The following is a 17,630-nucleotide window of genomic DNA, read 5'->3' as shown; positions in this document are numbered from 1 at the left end:
AATTGAAAATTCAATTGAAATTAAGATATTGCAATCAACCACAAGACAAAGGCTTTTATGGTAGTTCGACTTTACAAGTCTACTACATCCACTCTTCTCTTGGCCTTAAGAGAGTATTTCACTAATGATTCTCTTTTAATACGGTGGGGGTAAAGATCAACTCTTACAATCTATGTTCAATAAAGCAAGAGCACCCTTTATAATGTTTGTTCTAGATAGGGCAAAAGCATCATTAACCAATTCTAATCAACTTAAATTACAATTACATAAACACAATACAAGAGATGAAGGATGTTACCTAAAAAGAGTGTGACACTTTATCCCTTGTATAAGTGTGATGCAATGAGAATGAATGTTCAAATGAAAATGGATGCACCACCAATGAGATGCCAATAACCTTCAATCACCTTAAGCTTGGCTCCAACAAACTTGCTTAGACATCTAAGTATCTTCTTCAAGGTTTTGTGAGGATGGAAGGCAATAACAAGTAATTCTTCACAATTTGAGAGCTTAAAAGTTGTAGGGGAGTAATAGCTCAATAGGCAAAGTTAAAGCTCTCAAATGGGGTTGGTTGGGTTTATAAAGATGGCATTCAATTGCCTAACCCAACCTCCCAACGGATAAAATTTCTGTAATATTTCAATCCAGACGGATCGTCTTCTGATTCAGACGGAGCTCTGTTTGAGAAGTAGGTGTTAGGCCCAAACGGTCGATCGTCTACAGCACAGAATGCCCAATTAAGGTTGATATAGGGACTTTAGAGGGTTTTAGTGATTTCTAGTCAACCCTAAACCTCATACACTCTCCTAACATGTCTTAGGTCAATCTAATGACATGATATATGTGCAATTGATTGCAATTACATATGTGCAGATGGAAGTGTCTTAAGTCCTGAATTTTTCTAAGTCTTCTTGCTTGACTTGATATTCTTGAATCTTCTTGTGTTTTAATCTTTCATACTCATCTTGACTTAAACTTCTTGTTCAAAATTGGTTTGGTCTTGACTTGTGCTTGAACATCCAGTAAGTTGGATTAGGTCCACTTGCTTTCATATTAAGCTAGACAAACATAACTCACTATCGACATTAGTACTTCATGTTTGTGTTCATCAAAACTAATGGAGGCTGATATGACAATACTAACATGGCATTTCCCAACACACACATACCATATCGATGTATGAACCACATTAGAAGAAAGACGGAGGAGAGGGATATAGAATTGATCTCCTTAACTTCTTAAAAAGCATGTACTATGTTGATTAAGGCATTCTCATAGGAGAGCATATCTGTAGGGAAGAAAGCGGTCCCCAAATATATTCAAATTCTTTTACTTCTTATTTATAAGGTATTGAACTTTTCCAACAACCCCCCCCCCTCCCTTGGGGTTATGGATGAGAATTTTGACTGTCTATATACCTACAATTTATCCTCCCATTTGTGTACAATATACATCTTATGGTCCTTGAGTGATAAAGTACCAATTTTCAATTCAAGTTGGAAGATGAAACTCTCGCGTTTTGGTCTTCTTTTCCCTTTTTCTTGTTCTTTTGTTAGGCGGAAAAAAAAAACAATCATTTGTTAAGAAAGAAAGAAACCAGAAAATCTAAACAAGTCTCCGAAGACAGCCCTGGAGTACACTGATGTCATTTTGTTCTTCCCTTCCAGGGGAATAGTACCTTAGCCATGGAATGGAGTTAGATATACAACAACAAAAATGAAAGAAAAAAATGCCATGGAGCCAGCTATGTTGTTAATCTCTCAATGAGCAAAACAAGAAGAAATCTGTCGAATGATGCTGATACTTGTTCAATACCATCTCAGTTTTCAGGGTAAGGTTGATTGATCCCATGCACTTACCTCGCATAAATCTAGAAATTTGAAAAGAGTTACTGTTCCAAATTATAAATACAACTTACAATTAGATGACCTCAGGAACAAAATTTTCTTGTGGTTCAAAACAGAAACCACAAGTGCTAGAGTTTCAAAAAATATCAGATCTTGATGGAACACACAGAAAATTTTGATGGCAATTTACAGGTAATTGACTTCCAAGAATAAGGTGGAAGAGTATTTTCAAATGTTTGACATCAGGATATTGAAACCATCAGCAGCAGTTGACAACAGCATCCTGGAATGTGGGCATGCCAGTGTAGCTGCTTCAAATCATTCTGACCCTGTTCAGCAATCCAAGCAAAAGATCCATCAAGAAAAATTCAAATATATGAAGTTAATCAGCAAGCCTGAGCTGTTGCTTTTCTTTTCCAGTCTTTTTTGTTGGTTTCGTTTTTTTTTCGTTTCGGGAGGCCGGGGGGGGGGAACATGGTTGGGTTGGAATGGAGGGAGTAGAATTCAATGCACCTAGTGAAACAAAAGCAGCTACGGAAGCAAATCTTCTGGTGCATTTGCTTGTTCCTGAATCTTTGCTACGAACTCGGCCTCCTATTATTCATCTTTTTTCCAACACAAGATCCCAAATCTTGGTGGTTAACACCAAACAAATCATTACAAGTGCTCTTTCAAACAAAGCAATTCTTCCTTTGCTAAACCTAGCTCCTGAAGCAGGCTGTTATGCTTTTCAGCTAGCTTCCAATTGTCAACCAAAAACCTGCACATTTCCATATGCTGCATTTCAAGTTCTTCCACAAGTAGAAAATTATGAAGTTGTGGATGTAACATGCCTGGTGCGAATGGCCCTTCAGGAGGGAATCCATGCCATCCCACATTCATGGGATATTGAGACATGAATTCTCCCAGCCATTATATCTTTATCCTGCAAACCAACCATAAGCCAAAAGAATTAAGAAGTCGCATAAACTGATTTTGATTATTGAACTACCAAAAGCAAAATGGAGAAGGATGGGAAAGAAGCCGACATTTAGAAAGCAATCCGAAATGAAGAATAGAGGCATTCCGAAATGCAAGCATGTTTGATGTGTTAAAGAATTAGAAAAGGGTAAGGAACTATGTGGATACGTTTGACATGTTAACATGTTTCTGAGAAATAATTGAAGAGCAGAGACAGCCTGAAATGCAAGCATAGGATGGTTCTTTTGCTCAGAACAACACTTCCTATAAAGAAGGGATCCTCCTTCTGTGCTGGAAGTGAAACTCCTAGTCTTGTTTAGTGTAGTTGTTCAAATTTACATACTTTTTGTCAGTTAGTTAGACTCTTCCCATGGTTACTAACGAGTTGTTAATGAATCAATTCAAAGTTTGTGGTGAAGCAAGTTTGCTTCCAGCTTTCTGTTTGAGAAAAATTTCCTGGAGCTCTTCTCTTTTCTTCCATACTGTTTCTTTCCTCTCTGCATTTTCTTTCTTATGTTGATGGTCTGATTTCTGAAATACAGCCTACTCTGCTTTGATCTAAGATCTCAAAATCAACCTGAACCGATTCAGATAGATCTTATCCCATTACACCCCTTACAACCCCTTTCATCATGATCAGGCTCTGGGTCTTTGACTGCTGCTCCCTTATATCTAATGGAAATCTTATAGCTTAGACCCTGGGTGGGGGGCTAGAAAACTGGTGCCTGAGATGCATTCACTATCAATAAGTTGCCCTCTTGTTCATTTATGACTAATACTTAAGTGTTTAGCAGATGATATGTTGAAACACTTCTTTTCCCACTGAGCATGATAATCCCATCACAACAAATGGCCCTGTGAAGTCTCTCTTCAAACTCTGAAAACAACAACTGTGGTTCAATGCTCCTTACAATTGGATGTTTCAAACCCAGATCTGAGTACCTATTTACCTGTACGATCACCTACCACTATGTTACCATTTATGGATGTATGCATGCTTAACTTTCTATATCACAAATTTGGGCTTCATTAAGTGGTCAGGAAATGGCAATTTCATGAAGTCAGCCAGAATCACAATATAACAATGATCATTATTAGTTAGGACATCGGATTGATAGAGTGAAGGGGTGTAACATGAGGACTTTAAACTTAGGTTTATGGAGTTTGCCCATGGCACAGAAAAAATTGCCAGCAAAATTTCAAGCTGAAAACCAATGATCTTGTGTCAAGCAATGAGAAGAAGCAAAACCATTATTTATTCTTGTTTTTCCTATCAATTTACTCGTGTCTTCTTTCTTTAAAAGACAATTAAGGTCTGTAATCCATAATTTGAAAATTTTTCTTCTTTTACATCTTTATCTCTGGGAGTCTGGCCTGTGTTCGCACCCCCATATGTCCAAGCTTTCCAAACTCAAGAGGGTATCTTTTCTTGGAACATGTTGGTCAATTTTGGCCCCCTATGTCTAAGCTTTTCAAACTCAAGAGGGTATCTTTTCTTGGATCATGATGGTCAATTTCAGAGGGCCATGAACAGTAAGAAAAGTCTTACTTTGACAAATTCGTCAAAGATTATCTCTTTCGTTTGTTTATACAAGAATATGCTTTCTATGATTTTCTCCTCTCATCACCTGTCATTCAACATCTGCACTGGAGGAAAACCTATAGACGAGGCTGCAGGCGGTGATGGCTAATTATTGCAAAGAAGAAGAAAAAGTTCTTGAGATGGGGAAGAAATTGGGAGAAATGAACTCAGAAGACGAAGAAGCCAAGCATAATCATGTTATCAAGATAAGTGACTATGATTTAAATGAGGGTCGATTAGCTACTATGCAGCATCGGATCTCAGAACCACCAAAATTGTTGAAGATCTCCGCCGGCCGGAGTTCCTGTTCCATCTTCAGAGTCCCTCAGAGGTTTATAGAGATGAATGGACGAGTTTATGAACCGAACGTCCTTTCAATCGGCCCCTACCACCGTGGTAAACCTCACCTGAAAATGATCGAAGAGCACAAATGGCGCTTTCTTGGTTCCCTTCTTTCTCGCACTCGATTCAAAGGTCTTAGCTTGGAAGATTATATGAGAGAAGCAAAGAGATTAGAGGAAAGGACAAGAGCGTGTTACTCAGAAACCATTTCACTTGACTCCGATGAGTTTGCAGAGATGGTGGTGCTTGATGGCTGCTTCATCATTGAGATCTTTCGAATTGTTGGGAATTTGGTAAATCCAGACCCAGATGATCCAATCTTATCTACGGTTTGGCTTTTCAGTTTTCTGTTAAGGGATTTCCTTAAGCTTGAGAATCAACTCCCCTTCTTTGTCCTTCAATCCTTATTCGATCTATCAAAAATGCCAGAAGAAGAGAAGAAGAAGAAGAAGAAGACCACAACACAGATGTTTGTTCTCCTTCCTTGGCTGTTTTGGCTTTGGGTTTCTTCAACCATGCTACTCTTGAGAGACCTCCTGAAGTGATTCAGAGTTTCCGGAACTACCAACCAAAACATCTGCTTGACTTGCTCAGATCCACCTTCACAGAGCTGGCTCCAGAAGAACCACGGAAAGGAAAACCCACAACCCAAGTGGTCGAAACTGTTACCAAGCTTTATCGTGTTGCAGGGATCACCTTCAAGCAAGGGAAAGGCAACAATTTTCTTGACGTGAGATTCAGGAATGGAGTTCTTGAAATGCCAGCCATCACCATTGATGACTTCACAAGCTCTTTCTTTGCAAACTGCTTGGCTTACGAGCAATGCTGTAGACATTGTTCCAATCACATTACCTCTTACACCACCTTAATGGATTGTCTCATCAACACCTACAAGGATGTGGAGATTCTTTGTGATGCAAACATCATAGAGAATTACTTTGGCACAGAAGGAGATATTGCTCGACTCTTGAATAATCTGGGTAAAGAAACAGCTTTTGATATTGAGAGATCTTACCTCTCCAGTTTGTTTGATGAAATAAACCACTATTACAGCAATGGGTTGCATGTTCAGTGGGCGAGCTTTAAGCACACATACTTTGATACACCATGGTCCTTCATCTCAGCTGTAGCTGCAGTTGTTCTTCTTATCCTCACCATGATCCAGACCTTCTATTCTGCTTATCCTATCGTCTTCAATAAGAATTAAGGAAATTGATTAGTTCAGATTCATTTTTATTGTTTTTGGTAAGATTAATTAAAATGTTGTGCCAAATGGCTTTTAATGTATAGATCTTAAATTTAATCCACATATAACTGACGTGGCTGGAATTGATGGATCATTAACAATCCAGAGATTTTTTTTTGTTTGTTTGTTTATTTTGATTCTTTTTTCCGTGTCAAAGCTTCTCAAGGGGAAAGTATAGAATATTTGCTTAATCCGTCGAACAAAAGAAAGTCTTTTTTTTTTTTGGTCAACAAAACAAAAGAAAGTCTACAAAATTTCAAGCTGAAAACCAATGATCTTGTTACAAGCAATGAGAAGAAGCAAAACCATTATTTATTCTTGTTTTTCCTATCAATTTACAAAGTTTGGAAATAATAAGGAAATAAAGTTTTATTGCGATTATAGAGTTTATTTACAAAAAAAAAAACCTAATTAAGGGGAGGAGGATAGAAAAGAAAGAATTTAGAAAGTTTTTTGTTATTGAAAAATATGGTTTGAAAAAATTTGAAAATAAATAAATAAATTTTTATTGCGATTTATTATGATTTCTGATTTGTCATTTGTATGAATTCTTAGAAAGTTTTTGTTATAAAGAGAAATATGGTTTGAAAAAGTTTGGAAATGAGGAAACAATTTTTTATTGCGATTTATTGTGCTGTTTTGTTACAAATCCAAAGGTTCACAGACTTCCTGAATTGTGAAATAGCAAGAGAAAGCTTGTAGAGCTTCGCATTTTTACACTAAAGTTGTGAACCTGCAAAAAACTACATCTGCAAATTCACAAAATCCGCGAAAATATTTTTTTTCAGAAAGCAACTTCATCGTTCAAAATAAGTTCAAACAACACACTACCCTGTCCCTACCCTGCACTCCCCTGGCTTTCAATTTAAAGGGATGATTATCATATTGAATAAGAATATTAAAGATTTATACATCCATTGATTACAGGAAAAAATATTTGTGCAAATTACAGAGAACTGTATTCTACTTGAAACTGATTTCACTTCACTTTATTTTTAACCTGATAGCACCAGGGAAAGAACCCAAAATCAGCAAAGAGTGAAAGTGAAACAATACCACAAATGACCTCCAACTAGTTGATTCAACTCTTGACAGTAACAATATTTGACACAGTTAAACAACATGCTTTGATCAACAGATGTTTCTATATTTTGTTATTGTTATGAAAAAAATAATCCAATTGCTAATGACAAACACAAATAGAATCACCTCAACATTTGCAATTTGCAAAGTTCCCCCAAAAAAATGTACATTATATCCACACATGGCTCCATGGATTGGGCAAACCATCATTTAAAAAATATGTAGCATGAGGTATGTATATCTATGACCAGCTTAAGACCTAAACTTCACATTGGCTTTTTAATGGATTGTCCACAGAAGATCTGAATCTGATTGCACTGTGATCTTCTCACGCTTTACAATGTTTAATGTGCTGATCAAACTACCAAACCCCATTTCTGTGTCAACTGAAAATAAGCAAAATTCAAAATTCAAACATACCAGTAGATCTGGATTGTAGTAATAATTACATAAAAGTATTGAAATAACAACACAAATACTAACAGAATTTACTTACAGAGATCCCATTGGAGTCCTGTTGTTGTCATATCTAGTATTCAGAGTTTGCCTCGATTTGGTACCGCTCTCGCGGCCCGCACCGAAACAGTGCTTTACCCCTAGATGTCCAGTCAACTGCTGCATGGTCTTCGTCGGCCTCATCCCAACGGGAATGAGGCCACAGTGAGGGCCCTCAACAGATGACAAGACTTGAATGTCATGCTGATGAGTCCTTGGGAGAAGATGGATGAGACAGTTATCAGATAACAGAATTATTCAGAGATTTGAGAAATGAAAAAGCAAATTGATGTTTGCAATCTTGTGATCAAATCTTCCACCCGAGAGCCCCTGTTGCAAGAATGCATAACTGCAGGTATGGATAATCAGTGAGAAATCAAAATAAGGAAAGAAAGCTGTGACAGGGGAATAAAACCCAAAAAAAAGGGTCAAAATTACAACCTGATCCACCCAAGATGGGAATGTGAATATGCCCAATTATGCATCTTGTGACTCCAGAAGTTCATGTTGGGTTCCGCCTATTATTTCCCTTCTCTTTACCTCAATTGTTTTAATAGTTTTGAGAAGCTTAGAGTTCTGCTTTATTTTATTTTTTTCTCTTTGGGGGGGGGGGGGGGTGTTGGCAGGGTGAGGTGGCTGGCTGGCTGGCTGTTAGAATCCAAAAAATAAAAATTCATAACACAACCTGGCCACATAAATCCATTCCATTACATTGAAGGCAATTCAAAGATTAATCACCAGTTTAAATCATAAAACCTACTGCTTTTTTCATCACTACAGAATTCTTTAACCTTAGTTTTGTCCCCGAAAAAGACTCCAACTTGCAATAACCAAGGTTACTAAATACAGATCTCAGTAAGTGTAGATCTGAGTCATCTGACTAGGATACATACTGATCAACATCAAGTCCCAAGTCCCAACGAATGGAGCTCCAGCTTAACATCATCATCGTTTTGGAATATATGGTAAGACCTCAACTGAAAAATCCAAATACTAATATATGAAAAAGCAAAAATGGAGGAAGTTTACACTCAAAGGCCCAAATGTGGAGATCCGCTGCATCTAAGTCTGCCTTGTGACAGGTTAGGTGGGTCTGAAAGTTAGTGCACAGACGAATACCAGGGTCTCCCGCTCAAATATGTCAAATTTCAGACAGATCCAAGTTCTCCCAGGGGCAAAACAGAGATGAAACAAAAGGGAGTACCACTTAAGCCTATTTACTTTCAATTTCTCCTATTCTATTATTGTCACTCATCCACCTTGTGCAACATCTGCTGCTCATCCCAGATATAAGAGGGTTGGTGTGATAAGTCGGCAGCAGCACTGAAAAAACTCTAGCCAAACAATTTTAGATGGATTCTACAACTTTGTTATCATCAAAATTATGGTAAAAGATTCCCCACTAGAATAAGCAACACACTACACTCAGAAGCAGGTGTAGTGAAGTGCCACATCAATGGCCGTAAAAGGTGACAAGTATGCAACAATTCTCTTGTTATGAATGTATGCAGCTGAAGAAGCTAAGTTAAAAGCAGAGGACTAAAATATACAGGAATCTCAGGTACAGCACATTGGAAAGGACAGATCCTTTTTTTTTTTTTTTTTTTAGCCTAAAGTAGGCTAAATACCAACTTTGAGCCCAACTTGACCATTAAAACCCCCCAAGATGGGCCCTCGAGTTAGCCAAAAAAAAACCACGTCTCGAGCGAGATCTTGCTTTTTTGGCCCGGCAAGATTGGTGTCGGGAGCAAGTTCTTGAATCATGCTCTCTCCCCTCTTTCCTTTCTTCTATTCAAGTAGTCCTACTTTATCTATTATCTTCTTTTTTTATCCCGACACTTTTCTTTTTAACCGTTTCTTTCCATATCTTCTCTCTCCCAACCTTGTCTTCATATATACCCTCTCTTCCTATAACTCACACATTTACTTTTATTTGCAATTAGGCTTTTCTCTTTCTCTAGTCCTCTTTGGCTTTTAGTTTATTTTCTCAGACATGATGTCTAGGATTGAATTTATTTGAATGTAATTGATGCAACTAGTTTTCTTCGTAGCTTTTTTTTATTCAAGCAAGTAGCAGTTTTTATATTTGACCAATACAAGTCTTCAAAGCGTTTCTTTTAAGTACAAACTTTTTACATGATCTGTTTTCTCCTGGCCTAGTGACTTCATATTCAATCTTTTCAAATTTGGTTTTAGGGTTGTAGAATTTCAAATGAACCACATGTTCATCGTTCAAGATTGAAGTTTCAAGTGAGTAGACTTTGTCAGTTTTCTTCTCTATACCCTCCACTTCCCTCTTTTGACTATCTACCATCCTTAATCTAGGATTTTAATTTTCAGTTATTTTATTTTCTTGTTCTTTCTTGTTCCCTCTCCCCCCAAAGGATCATTGATTAGAGATGCCTACAGTCGTGTCACACTCTAATTAAGGTCCATTTTATTTATTGCTTTAACTTATTTGTTTTTATTGTTTTATTATACTTGTTAGACGATGAATGGTTAGTACTTCAATTTTTTATTCCAACTTTTAATTTCATTAGATGTGTTATTTTAAGGCCGTTATCACTTGTTCTAAATGAATATGTGTTAGGATCGTTGGTTCAATTTAATTAATCACATAGTCCATATCAATCTCTCATTGCATAAGTGAGTGAAAAGAAGATGTATATTTCCCTGAGATTGAGCTGTTACCTACACGATACGGTGTGCTTGAGGTTACTATTATTTTTTCAACCATATGAAACAAAAGAATTAACTCAAAGCAAAGATTCAAATAATCAATTCATTAAAATCAGACTTAACATATTTATAAAGCAAAAATTTGCTCAACAAAAATTTGAAGCTCCTAAACACTAAAATAGAAACTAAGGTTTAGTGAGTTATTTAGCCAATATTCTTGACACTAACAAAATATAACTTCCTAATCCAAAATTAGAAGCTAAGAGAAATAGAAACTACTAGGCTATATAATTCAGCCACATGCATGACTACTAAAACGAAAACTAACTTCTAGAAACTCGGGAAACAACAGGAACTAAAACTAAATAAAATCTAATAAATTCAATCTTCCAAAGTTATAGATGTAAGTGGGTCCTGTCAAATCTTCCTAATAATATTCTCATTAAGACCCAAATAAAGGGGCTGTGACACTGTCTTGGCCTCTCCTTGGTCCTTCTAGAGGAACAGCCGGGCCGATTTGACCTAACCCAATTGGTTCAATTGAAGCTGGTTCAGTTCTGCCTAGCTTTTACATTGATATTTTCCCCAGTATAAGGTAATGGAGTTTAAAATTTGATAGTCTGAAATCATTTACTGACAAAGCAAACAAAAAAGTAAAGTAGAACTTTAAGGCAAGCAAATACTGTGGCATGAGATGACTATTTATTTTAAGAAGACAGTGATGAAGTTTAATGCAAATTGGAATGAAAAATATCATTTCTCTAGGAGACTTTGTGGTAGGATGAAGAGTTTCAAGCAACCAATAAGACTAAGAAACGAAGTTTTAAGACCAGGTGGTTAGGGGATCAACAAAGGTATAAATTACTAGAAGTATGGAACCATTTTTAAGCAATATTTAAGCTTGCAGCCAAAGTTGCCATATGAAATTAGTGTAATTGTGTCACAAAAGGAATTTGAACACCAAAAAGATAAGAACTTAGTCATAATTAAGAATAAAATTGAGAAATTCTGGAAATAGGGTAGACTAAACACAAATGTTAATCTATCCTTAAAATATATATTTTTTAAATACAAGCACATCACTTACATCAGATTTATCTACTTCTGGTTTAGAGTCTTCAATAAAAGACACGCATTTGTGTAGATCTGTTGTGTCCCGATCAGATGATTCATCCAGTATCTTGGTACCCTAGAACCATTAAGAAGACATAATGGCAGGAAGAAAGCATGTCTCAATATCCTATGTGTGCTGGACAACATGGTAGCCCTCTTGATGGGCCATTTACACCAAGACTGTTACATCCACAACGTCATAATGCTCTAGTTGAGGAAGAGCTTGAAGTATAGCAAATGGAAATGTGCAGCCTTTTGGCTAACAATTGGAAGCTATCTGAAGATCGTATCAGCTTGCTTCAGGAGCTATGTTTAGCAAAGGAAGAGTTGTTTCACTTCAACAATGTGAATGTCATCATTGCGGATATTGATGCAGAAAGAGAAGCTCAATCAAAAGAGTTTGTTGAAAGAATCTTGAAACTAGAAACTGATTTACGAACAGCTGGATCTTTGAAAATTAAGGTTGTGGAATTCTCCATGGAAGTTCAGAGTTTGGATGCCTCAAAGAAGGATCTGGAGGCACAAGTTGAGAACCTGATAAAAGACTTTAGAAGGTTTGATGCTAATAATAAGACGATTCCCACTTCGAGGCAAGAGATTGATGCACCACCTAGGAGCTTATGCATGCTAGGTTTGTCGCAGCTATGTTCTGACAACTTCGATTACTGCACTCTCAAAGCACCCTTTGTTATCTGATCATTTTATATTGTGTTAGTTGAACAGATTTGTAGTTTGAGACTCTGACTCTAACCAAAGGATTTATTTTCCAAAACTGCCATTGATTATGAAAAGAAGGCAAATACTGAAATGATGGAGCAGAGGCAGGAGATGGAGATGAACTTCGTTTCCATGGCATGTGAAGCTGAAAAGCTATGTGCAAACCGTGCACATGTTGATGGTGATAGAGCTTCTTTACTTTTCATAGTGTTAGGACTTATCGCTTGTACCAATTTCTCAATATGTATTTGGCATTAATAAGAATGATGAAAATGAAAATGATCTGGGCAATGCAGAATTTCCAAATCATTATCATTGTAGTCCATTCTCCAACAACGATATTTAAATCATTTAACTGATCTTTGTGTTCTAAAAAAGTTTGACTTTTCCAGTTTTTACCTTGAATTTGATTTTAACCTGAGAGAGATTTTTTGCTTGGTAGCAAATGTTGGCATGATCTTCTAGCTTTAATGGAATTCTTTTGATATTTTTTATAGTGGACTTGAATGCAATCACTCCATTTGCTTTTTTGGGATGAATCGGTCCATCATTTATTGGATGGTTGTCATGTAATTTTTTAGGCATGAATGTCCTCTATTTGGTAACATCTTCTGGAGATGTTTGCTAACAATATTGGATGTAAAGTGAATTGCTATCGACAGAGATTGGCCATTAGCACCTGATTATATTTCATGCTTAGGGTATAAGATTTTGGAGTATCTAGTTTAAAACTTGTAGTATTTTGGCTGGGATTTTCAGTGGAGCGATTTGAAGCCAAATGGTTGAATTAGGTCCTGAAAACTTGTAGTAAATCCTATTTTGGCCCTTCAATCATGGTGGAAGTGGAACCCTTATAAAATTAAACTAAAATGGTAGTTTTGACTTGCTTCTAGTTTGGTAGTATAGCTTGTATATTTGTGTACACATTCTCTAATTTGGCATATTTCACAGAAAGTTTAGTGGTAGAACACACTCAATTCAATTAAAACTTAAATATGCTATGAGTACACATAAAATTATAAATTGTCTCTCACATCATGCAGGATATGTATTTCATGCAAAGAGTCAAAGTGGAAGTCAAGTCCTAGAGTCATAGTACGAGGTTGATTTTCAAGTAGAATTAAAGCCACTACAATGTTGCTACTGCTGCTACTGAAGCAATTTATCCTTTGACTATATCACAGAAGCTAGTCTTATCATTATATGGTGGAAGAAATTAAGTAAGCCTGCTACAACAACCCTATAATGGAATCATTGATATATTCGAGGTACCCTTACAGAAGGTACATATCTTAAATTGTGAGGAACTCGATTGAGAGGCACTCCTACTGGATGATGCATGTAGAACTGACATCAATATGTAAGGTTGTGGGGTGTTTAGGAATGAGAAGATGTCAAGAAAGGATGACCTAATTTCTTGACTGATTCTCATGTTTAGATGGGCAATGACGATGAAGAGCTAAACTTCTCGTGGCCACCGTACCTCCAATACAGTAGCAATGCCTCTCATTCGAGTTCCTCCCAGTTTAAGTTATGTACCTTAGGTTAGGGTACCTTGAATATATCAAGGATCCCTTTATAGGGTTTTGTGGCAGGCATACATTGTTTCTTCCACCATATAATGATGAGACCAGCTTATGGGATATAGTCAAAGGATAATTTGCTTTAGCAAACATTTTGGTGGCTTTAATCCTCCCTGAAAATCAATCTGGTACTATGACTCTAGGACTTGACTTCCACTTTAACTCTTTGTAAGGAAATACATAAGATGATGATTTTTTAGACATTTATAATATATGCGTACTTGTAGCATAGTTAAGTTCTAACTGGATTACTGTGAAACATGCACATTAGAGAATGTATACAGCAATATACAACCTACACTACCAAACAAGCTCCAAGTCAAAACAACCATTTTTGTGTCATTTTATATGGGTTCCACCATGATTGGAGGGCCAAAATGGGATTTACTACAAGTTTCGGGACCTAATCAACCATTTAGCTTCAATTTCCTCCACTGAAAATTCCAACCAAAATAGTACAGGTTTGGAGTTGGATACTCCAAAATCTTGTACCTTGAGCATGAAATATAATTAGGTGCTCATGGCCAATCTTCACAGAAAGCAATTCACTGCACATCTAATATTGAAGGCAAAAGTTTCCAAAAAATGTTACCAAACAGAGGACAATCATGCTATAAAGCTACATAACTACCATATAATAACCGATGGACTGATTACATTTGAGTCCACTATTGAGAATATCAAAAAAGTTCCATTAAAGCATCACCTAGAAGATCATGCCAACATCTGCTACCAAGCAAATAATCTCAGGTTAAAATTAAATTCAAGGTAAAAATTGGAAAAGTCAAACTTCCTTTCAGAAAACAAAGGTCAGGTTCAATGATTTAAAGATCATTGTTGGAGAATGGACCATAATGATAATGATATGGAAAGTTTGCTTTGTCCCAGATCATTATCATCGTTCTTATTAATGCCAAATACAAATTGAGCAATTGGTTCGAACTATAAGTCCTAAAACTATGGAAAGTAAAGAAATATTGGCAACCTATGCTCTACCACCATCAACATTTGCAAGGTCTGCGATAGCTTTTCAGCTTTATGTGCCATGGAAAACTAAGTTCATCTCTGTCGCTTGCCTCTATCCCATCAATTCAGTATTTGCCCTCTTCTCATACTCAATGGCAACACTAGAAAATAAACCCTTTGGTTAATGTTAGAGTCTCAAACTACAAATATGTTCAAGTAACACAACATAAAATGATCACATAACAAAAGGGCACTTTGAGAGTGTAGTAATTGAAATTGTCATAACATAGTTGGAACAAACCTAGCATGCATAAGCTCCTGGTGTAGCGCATCAATCTCTTGCCTCAAAGCGGGAATTTGTTTATTATCAGCATCAAACCTTGTTATGTCTTTTTCAGGTTCTCAATTTGTGCCTCTAGATCCTTCTTTGAGACATCCAGCCTCTGAACTTCCATGAGCAATTCCACACCCTTAATTTTCAAAAATTCAGCCGTTCGTAAATCAGCTTCTATTTTCAAGATCCTTTCAACAAGCTATTCCGATTGACCTTCCCTTTTTGCATCAATATCCGCAACGGTGACATTCAAACGAAGCAACTCTTCCTTCGCTAAGCATAGCTCCTGAAGCAAGCTGATACAATCTTCAGCTAACTTCCGGTTGTCAGCAAAAACCTGACGATTTTCATTTGTTGCACTTCAAGCTCTCTCACAAGTAGAACCTTATATGAGGTTGTGGATGTAAAAGGCCTGATGCAAATGGGCCTTCAAGAGGGAAACCAATATGATTTTTGCCTGCCATCATGCTTATCCTGCAACATGAAATGTGTAATCATGGCCCACAAAAACTTAAGAAGTTGATAAATTGTTTTTAATCATTCAACCACTGAAAGCAAAATCACAGAGAATGGAAAGAAAAAAAAACCAACATTCGGAGAGCAGTCCGAAATGCTTTATGTGTTAAAGAATTAGAGTAGGCCAAGGAACTAATGGTTGCCATCTTCTTAACACACATTCATTTCTTTTACTCATAATTAAACACTAACAAAACAATATGCAACCATCACAGTTTCGCATTAGAAGATGTATAAAATAATATGTTCCCTGGCGTCTTCACTATAGTGACAAAAAAATAATTAAAAAAAGAAGAAGAATAATAGAATGCATATTCACCAAATTAAACTCAAATCTACAACTCTGTCTGAGTGATGCATGATTTCATTCAATAACAAGAAATACAGTACTAGTGATGAGAAGAATAAACTGAAACTAATTATTTTCTCCATTAACATAGTTTAAAAGTCGACGGTGACACAGAGAAACCCAGATTTCCATCAAATAACCAAAAGAACTTACAGGGGTTAACCGAGCGACGAAAACAATAACTACGACTCGGGAAAAGGAAAAGAAAAAAACTTTCTCATTACAGAGTTCCATGGTGCGCAATCAAAAAATCCCCAGACTTGTTCGTCTAATATCACTATAGGCAGAAAGAGAAGAAGAAGAAATAGGTGAAAATGCAAACATAGAATTGGAATTTGGAAGATACCTCTCTCCGACGATGATACTGGCAATCCTCCCCTTCAGCGAACGATCGCTTCAATGAAGAAAAAGAAAGAGAGAGCATTATAGCTTTAAGGCCTTACAGGGTAGGCTGAGCTGACACCTGCTACCATTGTTAGTGGCAGTTTCCTGGATCTTTGAAACCGACTAGCTATGGCATGGCTGGTGTCAACAGCCGGTTTTTAAATCTTTTATAAATTTATATATAAATCAGAACAAATTATATATACACCTAAACTTGTAAACTAATATATTTACATTCCTCAAGTTTATTATATTAGTTAACCCCCATATTTTGGAAAAGGCGGGGGTTTTTTTCCCCCCCCACACAAAAAAAAAAACCCACTCCAGAAAAAACCCCGAGGCCCCCCCCCCCGGGGCAGTACAAAGGATCAAGACATCGTGGTGGCTGCATCCACCAAACTTTAGACATACCCAAATGACGAGCACCTCTAGCTAACATATCGGCAGAAACATTGTCTGCTCGCTAAATATGTAATACTACACAAGTGTCAAATCCCAACAAAAAGTTCTTAATGAGTTGAACTAAGTTTGAACAATTCCAATCCAAAGTACTAGAAGCACCATGTAAACTGGAAACCACATCTTGACAATCAGAAAATAACTTGATATTCTTGATCCCCATATTAGAAGCAATTTGAAGGATGTCATACATTGCTTCCACTCCGTTTCGGTCAGATAAAGCCCAACTTGCTTCATACGAGCAGCGATAAATGATCCGGAGGATGTCTTGATAATCCCTCCACGACCACTACGAGAAGTTGTGGAGTCCCATGAACCATCTGAAAATACATGAAAAAAATTGATATCATCAACATTTGTCGTTTGTGGATACACATCATTAAATAATACACCTGATGAAACAATCAACATAGGAGGATCCAACACTTCAGTTGTGGCCGAAGTAGAAACATCCTCAATAAAGTGACCACTAATATCCTGCAACAAACCATTTAGATACCAAAGAAAAGTATTAATGTTGGGTTCACGCCCTTCAAATAGATAAACATTCCTGGCCTTCCAAATTAACCAAGCTACTACACTCCATATAGTATGTACCCAATCTAAATTACCAGAATGTTGAAAGAGTGATTCAATAAAGTTCCACCAGTCCACAATGTCATGGCCATGGAAAAGATCTGTATCCAACCGAAGGGGAGAGACCTTCCAACACAGTTTTGCAAAAGGACAATGAAATAAAATATGAACAATTGATTCAGGGGCACATTTGCAAAAAAGACACAAAGGAGTATAGCAACCACCTCTTTGGAACAAAGAAAATTTGTAGGTAAAGCATCATGACCTACTTTCCAGAGAAATAGTCTAATCTTAGGAAGCGTATGAATTTTCCAAAGTGTAGACCAAAAAGATAGAGAGACAGAAGTGGTGCCTCTAGTAGATAAGCCCAAAGAGGCGTTTAACTCCATAAAATAAGCA

The 17,630-nt window shown here is 36.8% G+C and overlaps 3 pseudogenes; 2 read left to right on the top strand and 1 right to left on the bottom strand.

The window, feature by feature from the left end:
* Nucleotides 1-4,348: 4,348 nt before the first annotated feature.
* Nucleotides 4,349-6,407, top strand: LOC149019713 (UPF0481 protein At3g47200-like; annotated as a pseudogene).
* An 810-nt stretch (nucleotides 6,408-7,217) lies between these two features.
* Nucleotides 7,218-15,895, bottom strand: LOC149019711 (thiamine pyrophosphokinase 1-like; annotated as a pseudogene).
* On the top strand, nucleotides 11,462-15,070 carry LOC149019712 (protein FLX-like 3; annotated as a pseudogene).
* Nucleotides 15,896-17,630: the final 1,735 nt, after the last annotated feature.

The sequence above is a fragment of the Hakea prostrata genome, chromosome 4 (genome assembly GCF_041222555.1).
Source record: "Hakea prostrata isolate BN-2017 chromosome 4, UWA_Hpros_2, whole genome shotgun sequence".
Classification (NCBI taxonomy): domain Eukaryota; kingdom Viridiplantae; phylum Streptophyta; class Magnoliopsida; order Proteales; family Proteaceae; genus Hakea; species Hakea prostrata.
The sequence above is the reverse complement of the archived record's forward strand: the minus strand, read 5'-3'. Positions and strand labels throughout refer to the sequence as shown.